General features: G+C 42.4%; 1 long non-coding RNA gene across 1 annotated transcript; it reads left to right on the top strand.

Annotated features, from left to right (window-relative positions):
* The first annotated feature begins 515 nt into the window (after positions 1 to 515).
* LOC121074619 lies at positions 516 to 5,818 on the top strand. The gene is made up of 2 exons (XR_005822438.1): positions 516 to 949; positions 4,212 to 5,818. It is a non-coding gene; the product is annotated as an uncharacterized LOC121074619 (long non-coding RNA).
* The last annotated feature ends 3,429 nt before the right edge of the window (positions 5,819 to 9,247 follow it).

Genomic DNA, 9,247 nt, shown 5'->3' with positions numbered 1-9,247 from the left:
AAAAACTCGACTGATTAGATAATCCTTGCACATGGTGCTGCTTCAGACTTAAACCCACCATGTCTGCACAGATATAGAGGTGTGTGAATGTATGCACGCTACTATCTAAATATACAGACATTCAAATACCTGCACACAGTCTATGCAATTCCTAGTGGTGCACAGTAATCTTGAGTTTTGCTGCATTTAGCAAAATTCTGCTTATTGTGCTTTAAATATTGTGGTTGACATTAATCCCCTGATGGAGTACTACTGTAGTTGAACCAGTTATCTCTTTTGCATATAAGATAGCTGCAACTAAATTTTCTTAGCATAGACATCATTTTCAGATAAAAGCAGTTCAGTATTTGGCAAACATGTAGTTCTCCAAAATTGCTGTCAGATTACTTTGTTGTTTCTAATAGCCTGGAGCAGAGGCTTGATGTATGTTGATTGTGGACTTAACACTGATGTACAGATTTTGCAGTCCTTGCAAAATCTATTGTACTCACCTTTTTCTTTTTCTCACATTCATGTGGAATGGCAGGTAGAAGGCATCACATCCATGCCATGTGTCTTCCAAAGCTTCTCGCTAATTTCTGCTCTTTGGTGGAATCTCTGCAGCTACCGCAGAGAGCAAAAGTCCTGTAAAGGTAAGAAAAACTGAGCAGGGTTTAAATGCTGGGTGATCTTGGCCAAGATACATCTTCTGAACAGAAATGCCAAATGCAGAAAGCATTATCTCGAGATAAAGGCCTTAGGTTGTGTTCTGCTTAAGACCCCGTATTAATCTAACGGTATCAGTGCTGCCAAATTTGTGTAGTTGAAAAAATATCCATGCTTTATCCTGACACAGGCAGCACCAGAAAAAAGGTCAGCTGGTGGTCAGCATCATGCTTCACTCATTTGTCAGCACAGAGCTGAATGTTTCCAGAAAGTGGACATTTGTACCCTGAGGAGCATTGTTAAGGTATGCGTTATCTATTTGTGAAATCTGGTTTTCCACAGGCAAAATATTTATTTCTGAAGCTTTAATTCCCAGTCATGGCAATTTAACATCTCTGCAACTCAGCTCAGTGTTGTGAATGTAATGAGCAGAGGAAACACAGCTTGATACTTGGGCTGTGCTGCTGGCAGCTGAAAAAATCTAGTCATGACTTGCAAACTAAGTGTTATGAAATCACTAATACTGGATAAACACGGAACATCTGGATTTCATCCCTTATAACACTACCTTTTGACTGTAAAGACGTGCTCACAGTAAAACTAATCCAAACTGAAGATTGTAAACTAAATGTACAAGAGTGTAAAGACGCCTCTGCACTTGAGACATCAGCAGATAAATGCACAAAGGCCTGGCTATGTAGACAGTCCCTGCAGAAGTCATGGAACAGATGCAGAGGCATGGTTTGTGCTCAGAGGTTCACCCAGATAATGGGATTACCCTGAAGCTGGGGAGAAACTTCACGCCCCTCGGGAGCTTGTCTTCAACAAGGGATATATTGAACAAGCACTGTAATCTTAGAGTGCAACCTTACACTAATGCATAGTCAAACTAATTTTTTGTCACTCTCAGCTGCTTGCTCCCACTATTTTCCTTGAACTACCTGTCCTTGCCCTGTGCCAGCTTTATATGCACACAAACTGAATAATTCTGGGGGCTGGTTTGCTGACTGGAATTTCCACAAATGTTTTGCTTTTACTGCTGATGACTTTGGGGTTAGAAATGTGCACAAGTGTCTTTGGGACCATGCATTGGATTTGATCCTGCCCTTATTACAGTTAATGGCCAAAGTCACATGAACTGCAGCAGGAACAGGCTTGTTTAATGGAAACAAGCCTGGAAATACTGTACAAAACACAGTGTAGCTTTCCAAAACTGGATGCGATTGACAACACCACTGGAGTGTTTTGTTAGACTAGACAACCAAATAATCTGTGTAGCAGCCAAATACAGGCATGTTTTCTTTATAGTCAGAAAAAAAAAAAAAAAAAAAACAACAACAAAAAACTGTTGAACAGCTTCCAAGTTTTTGGAACTCAGACCATGATGCAGATGCAATAAGGTCAACTGTCTACCAGCATTAAGGGTGAAACTCTCTCAGAAGTAACAGAAATATTTCAGATAACACCAGCAGAGAATGTGACCAGCTATGTTTCAGCTGCTGCCATGCAAAGCCCTAGAGAATTGAGCTTTCTCCAAACAAACTGTGTAAGCTCTGCAGTGCTGATAAGTAGAAGTACCTATTTACTCTGTCTTCAAACAAAAAACGCATAGGGCTCAGGTAGATGAACAAATTGCCTCCATGAATGTTGGCAGTTTCAAAGTTATTTGCAGTGGCTGTACTTGTAGATCAAATACTAGAAAAAACACCTTGGCTTAAAACTCAAAGAAAAATAAATTTTTACTTATTTTACCTTGTGACTCAGATGGATTTAAAAACAAAGCTGTGGTAATGTATTTCTGAGTCTAAATCCATAATCCTAGCCCCAGAGAATTTACACTCCAAATCACTGTTATCTTGCAGCTCCTTGTGTACATACAAAGTGCTGTGCACTGCCAGTTGAAGTAGTGTGATAGTTCACCTCTGCATGAATTTGCTGGGCTGATGTCAAAAAAACAGCTGGGCGTGGATAAGCAAATCTGTTGCTGCCATTGGGCTTGTAGGAAGGTCTTTCTGTTTCGAAAACCTTTTACTAATTTCTCCTGTAATCAAAGAAGAAGCTTTTATTAATGCAAATTCCCCAGCAATTTCTGACAAATGTAGAGAATAGAAAAATACACCCAGAAAGATGTCTCCATCTGATCCTATTCCTCCTCGATCTGTTTGCTTACAAGCTTTCTCACACTTGTGTGAAATGCTAATGTGGAGGGGGATACTGTGGCCCCAGTCCCTCCTGACATTCTGAATGCACTTCCCAGGCCTGTTTTTCTATCCTGCAGTGTGAAATTAATTTTGGCAAAATCTTGAGAGAATTAAACTGCAACATGGTGATCTCCTTGCTCAACTCATATTTGCTGTCTCTCTGATTTATGTTGAAAAGAGGCACTTGGGCATGCCAATTATCCTGTCTTTTATTTGCCTTGTGCATTGAGCCTTTGGCTACTAGAATTAAACTGGAAAATGCAATTAAAAGCATTAGCTGTAGCAAACATACCACAAAATATCATTATATGCTTGACAATGTTCTTCTTCATATTGTTAATCCCTGCAGATCTACCTGTGCTATTAGATTTCATATATGGATTTTATTTTTCTCAAAAGACTAAATTAATTGGGATGAGCAAGTTGTGTGCCTAATTGCGTAAGGAAAGAAAAGGAAGATGTCACCATACTGGAAAAATCTCACCTGACTTTTCTTGGTGAATATGGTCTCAACTTGAACTTGAATAGGAGATCTAACATTATTCAAGCTTCAAAATTTTTGTGGGTTCCTAGTTGATATTATGTGTCAGATAAACACATATTTGGCTCAGTGCACCATGGAAATTATTGTGTATAAACTAAGTTGTCTCCAGGTGTGATGGAAAGTGCGGGGGGGCTTGGGGTGAGGTGGCAAGCAGGGCTGGCAGAGCGTGTCGGGACTGAATTTTGGGGCCAATTTCCTTCCTTTCCTACGTTCTCCAAGGTGAGGCTTAGGGGGTGGTTATCTGGATGGATCCTTCCTACGGTGCAGCAAGGCACCCAAGTGGGGAGCATGGGCTTATGAGCCACACTGGTGATGTCATCTGAGGAGCAAACTTAGATGAGGGGAGAGCAACCTTCCCATGCTCTTCATTCCCAAGTCAAAATAGACCATCAAAGGAAAGCAAAATTCTGACTCAGAATGCAATTACAGTAAGTTGAAAAGCCAGAAATGCACTGATGTTGACCACAGCACCCACATTCCTGTGGTTATCTCCTTGTGAAACAGTCTGAGAAAACAAAAAAGACTGTGATGATATTAACCATATTAACCCTGCAAAGACAGGTTACTGGCTTTGCCAGTAAGTCTGGGAATCCAGGATTGCCTGATGCTCATACCACTAAGCCCACTGGGCTGTATGGCCTTCCTTATGGTGAGAATATATAGTAGTCATATGAGTTTCTTGCTGAACACTTTTAAAAGGTATCTCTTGGCCTCTGGTAGAAACACCATAGCAGGAGACACTTGCTGCCTCATTATTGCAATGACCTTCCCAAAATCCTGCTCACCTTAAGTTTAAACCTTCTCTTTATCTCTGGAAAAAGGAGTTTCCACAGAAAACGAATGTCAAAAGCATGAAGAAATACGTGCAGGAGAGAGAAAAGGATAAGAAACAAAGAGGAATCTGAAGTCAAGCTCAGTGGTGACATAGCTACATCTCCAGCCGTGTGATGACAGACAGGTAAGCTGGCATCTCTGCAGAGGTAAAACAGATCAGGATGGAGAAAGGCAACTTTCCAACCTTACCTTCTGTGCTGCATGCAAACCTGTTAAATACCAGACCCATAAAAACCTAAAGATAATGGAAAACTGGAATTAGAGGCATAAAGTCGTTTGGCAGAAGATTGCTTTCAAGAACAGTAATACCAGGAGTGGTGATATCTCTGACTGCAAGTTGTTTGATTGCAACATTTTCCCTGTTCCGGTTAGTCCTGATAGGAACTGAAAAGAGGTGGACGAAACCCGGTGACTTTGCCCTGCTGGACTCATTTCACTTAATGATTATTGCTCAATGTGATCAGAGAGAAAACATAAATGAAACTTTCTTCACTTAGGGGAAATGAAACTTCAGATACACAGGATAATTTAAAGCACCTATAGGTACTCTTCTGCATAATTGTAAGCGATTCATTTTCAGCTGGTGAAAACTGGAAACCTCTGGCAGACTTTTGCTAGCAAAACTCAGTGGATTTGCCTGAGCTCGTACCATTTCCCAAGGTTTATTTTTCATTACTCTGTAGTAATGACACCGATGCCTCATTTGCAGCTGCTCTCGAAGAGCCCAGCTGCCCGGCTGGGTGAGAATGCAGGCAGGATGCCGTGGCCAGCTGCCTTCCTCCTCAGCTGTGAGCACCGGCCGTCTTCCATGCTGGAAGCACTGCTCCTTCACTGGTCTCTTCAAGTATTTCAGGGAAGCAAGCCTAGCAATAAGGCCAAGCAGATAAAGGACAGCAGCCCTGTGTTCTTCTGTCCTTCGCTGATTCAGTTATCGGTCCTGGGGAAAGCACCGAGTAGGAATGTTTTGTCCTCACCTGCCTGCACTGCAGTGACCTCACCTTCCTGCCTGCTGGGAAGGGTATGGTAAAATCCCATTTATGTCTGGCTTTTTTTTTTTTTTGTCAATTTAGCAGACTGTAGATAAGGTCCTAACATGCCAATGTCTTTGTCACCTAATTTCTTCCTTTCCAAACAGCGAAGTCCCCTCAGCTCCTGTGAGGGTTATGGTATATCCAGAGGGTTCCCAACGCTGCCAAGCCTGCAGCAACTTCAGTGTTGTAGGAACAGTCAAGGAAGAAAACATCAGGGACAGGAACCTGCTTCAGTAGTGCAAGTGCCGGCTCATGACAGTGTGTTTATGCATTAAAAGCCCTGCCCGAACAAACCCTGCTGACACTGAGGTGAACTGCTGACTCGTGCGGTGCCTGGCCTAGGTGGGCTGCAGAAAGCACACCAGGTGAAACAGCAGCGAGCAGCCGAGTGCCAAGCTGATCCCACATCCAGGAGTTTCGCTGCTGCCAGTCTGCAGAGCAGCCGAGGGGCTTGTGAGGCTGAAGGCTAGGTGCTTTGTTCAAATTTATCACCGCTTCCTGTGAGCCTAGATGAGAAAACGCCCTCATTGTTCTGTCAAGATCAAGGAGCTTTGGCACTCAGGCAAGAGCTGCTGAGAGAAACTAGAAGCGACAGTGGAATTCCCCCAGCCCTATCTGTGGTAAACAACCTCTCCTTTGCCCGGGCCTGGCACGGCTGGGGGAGAGGCTTGTGCTGCTGCTGCCAGGTCCTGGAGGCAGGAGAGCTCAGCACTGCTGGTCTCCAGCGCTTGCTGCTGTTGTTGCTTTTTAAACTTCCCTTCTTCCCATGCCGTGATGATCCCAGGATCCCGAGACAGACAGCGATGTTACTCACAGGAAGGATTAGGTATTAGCAGGAAAAGCACCTTCTGCCTTAACTTGTTTTTCATCTGGAAAACTGAGAAAATTTGTTACAGAGGCTGGCACACATTAGCTTTTAATGATTTCTGTGCCTCACCTTGTTTAGAAAGGCAGTTTTGCTCCCAGTTGCAGCTCTGGACACTGAGTTACACTGGGTCAAGCCGAGGTAGATGTCTGCAAGTGGAGTCCTGTCAACACAGACGAATTGGAGCTGAGTTAACCCAGTTGCCCTTCATTGATTACAAGCGAGTAAACAAGTCTGTTGTGGAAATCTTAGGAGGAAGAGCATCCAACTGAGTTGGCTCTTCTGGGTTAATATGCAAATAGTAAACGACTTGGTCTTCACAGCTCAGGAGATAACTGCCTGAGCAGGCAGAAAGCAGAATAATCTCTGCTGAGTATAAGGATGCATTTCAAAGTGACACTGAGAAATAAGTTAAAGTTGGAATTTACATTTGGAAGCGAAGGCTCCGAGAACTGGGATGAGTGGCTGATGTAAGTAAGCATGTGCCTCTGCCTCGAGGTGACGGGTTAGCAGATCTTTAAGATCTTGCTCAAACTCAGAAACTCCCTTGGAAACTCAATCAGCCCCAGAAATCAAGAAGTTGGCACTCCTTAAAGTAGAAGGCCTGAGCCAAAATTCATGCCAACTGCATCATTTTAGTCTGAGTAAAAGGAATATTGCAAACCAAGAGTCAGCCTGTAATCTTTAATGAAGTGGTTCTAGGTTTGTACCATTGCAACGTATGTAGTGCATATATGCATACATAAAAGAATATATGCATATAATTTTTAATAAGTAGTTCCTTACAGTGTTTAAAAATAATACACTGATTCAAGCTGAAAGTCTCTCTTTCACCAGTGTCCGCATCACTCAGGGTGAGCCCTGAAATTGCATAGGTCATTTTCACTTTTGTAGCCTGGTTGATGCTCAGAACTCTGCTGTGGCGTTGGATAACAACACCCAGTGGAGTCATGTCTGTGCCCAAAGAGGGTCCTTATGTGCAAGGTGCCCTGCCTACATGCACTGGGCATTATCCGATAAATCCATGATGTTCTGATTAATTTTTTCAGCATATTTTTCGGGGGGGGGCAGGAGGATGAGTGGTGAAAATCCATAGGCAGATGCTGAATGTACGCAGCTCCTTTACAAAGCCATTCCTACATTGCACTGCTTTACAACCCACAGCACATTTGCATGGAGGGAATGAAAATGCTGGAGCAGATGATGTGACAGCTGCAAAAAGAATGCAGTGTGCATGGGGCTGGATGGTGAAAAACATCAAAGGTAACTCATCTGATCACTAAAATAACTGGCAGCTGCAGGTGCCAGGGCTGCTTTGGAAGCAGGCTTCTGCTCCAGTGTGCAGCAGAGGGTGCATGAGGCCAGCAACCATGGCCTTGTACTTGCAACCAGTTGCCTTATATAGCATGAAGGAGCAAAAACACGGCATGAGAGCAGAAATAGCCCCATTTCCCCAGCTATTACCCCCCAGCAACCATTTCCAGGGGCACTCACATCTCTCCATAGATTTTGGAGATTCTGCTGTGCCTCCTTTCCATGCATCTGTCACTGATAAAGACAGATGTATATGCAGGCAATTGAAAGTCCTAAAAATGCAGCACTATACAACTACACAGCTGCATCCTTGGAGCAGCAAGGCAGACTCTCCCGTTGGTGCACGCACTCACCCTTTCAGATCTGCAGAATAGGAACATGCACAGGTGTCTACAAAATTGAATGTGAGACCCAAATTAACTGCACATGCCCTTACCAGCTTGCAAATCTGAACTAATAGCAACTAGGGCTGAAAAAATCCTTATGGTGTGCCAAAGACTGAAAGCGTATCATGCTGAAATAGAAAAATGGCTCTATGTTTTTGTTTTTGTCCCCCCCCAGGTAATATGAGTAATCTCAGATTAGTGTGAATTTTATGCCTTGTCCGTGTGTGAATTCATAAATAAGGGCCTGGGCTGCCAGGAAAGTTTTGGCACAATTCCTGCTATAATGCTTTCATTTCTGTATTTTGTTTTTAAAACAAGCCGGACCTTTTCAAGAGTCTTTGTTTTAAATGCTCCCTCTGCTGGCTATTGTGTAAATTACATTTTAATTGAAAACAATAAAATAAAAGTGCTAAAGAAATTACTAGGCTAATAGCAAAAATTCCTTGTCTTTATTCCTCCACCACACTCTGAATCCAACATCTCAAATCCCATATATTCAACTGAGTATACTGCACCTATCCCAATACTGCCATGGTGTTTGTGGGAGAGCTTATTTTCTATGACATCAATTATTATTGCTGTTTTAAATCTCCTGATATAAAATATGCTCTCTCCTTTAATGAACTCCTCCTATATCCCTAGACTGTCTTATAATTTTAAGTGTCATGGCTTGTTGAAATTCTGCCTCAAAAAAGAACAATTGGCTGTGGTGGAAAGATTTAGTGTTGGCTTGTTATATAAAACCAGAAGGAGTAATTAAGAATATAAATTTCTGTAAAAGCAGTTTTAAAAGAGAGACTGCAGGATTTTTTTTTTCTTTTTCCTGTCTTCATGTTGAATAGCTGATAAACGCTTTAAAATGCTGCAGAAAATCATGGTGAAAAATTATTAAATTTACATTAGGAGTAAAAGGTAAGAGATGCTTATGATGTGCTGCCAACTATTTAAACATTTATGAAATAAATAAATGCCATTGGACTAGTGCCAGAAGAATAAATAAAAGCAAGCAGAAAACACGTGCCTCTCCTTGGGGGTGAACAAAATAATGCCTGGTCCTGCTTGAAAGAGGTTTCTCAGTGTGAAGCAAGGAGCAGCGAGCAGACAGGAAGGATCCGAGTGAAGGGCATGGTCAGTGGGATGCCAAGGGGCTGATTTCCATGGCAGATTAACTGCATTGGATTGTGTGGACTGGCCTTGTAAATGCAGCATTGATACACATTTGTGTCTTTAGACCACCTCCTGCTGGTTTAAATAAAAGCTTCTAAGTCTCTTGAAGTATTCTTATTTTTTCCCCCCAGTACTTTTTTTTTTCAGCAGGACAAAAGTGTTATGTTCTGTGAAAGTCACAGTACCCTGCTGGACAAAATGACAAACCTGCACATTACGATAATTTAAAAGTAAGGCTGCTGTGACCATTAATAAATGAG

Source organism: Cygnus olor, chromosome 9 (genome assembly GCF_009769625.2).
Source record: "Cygnus olor isolate bCygOlo1 chromosome 9, bCygOlo1.pri.v2, whole genome shotgun sequence".
In the NCBI taxonomy this organism is placed as follows: domain Eukaryota; kingdom Metazoa; phylum Chordata; class Aves; order Anseriformes; family Anatidae; genus Cygnus; species Cygnus olor.
Note: the sequence above shows the minus strand (reverse complement) of the source record. Positions and strands in the feature narration are given on the sequence as shown.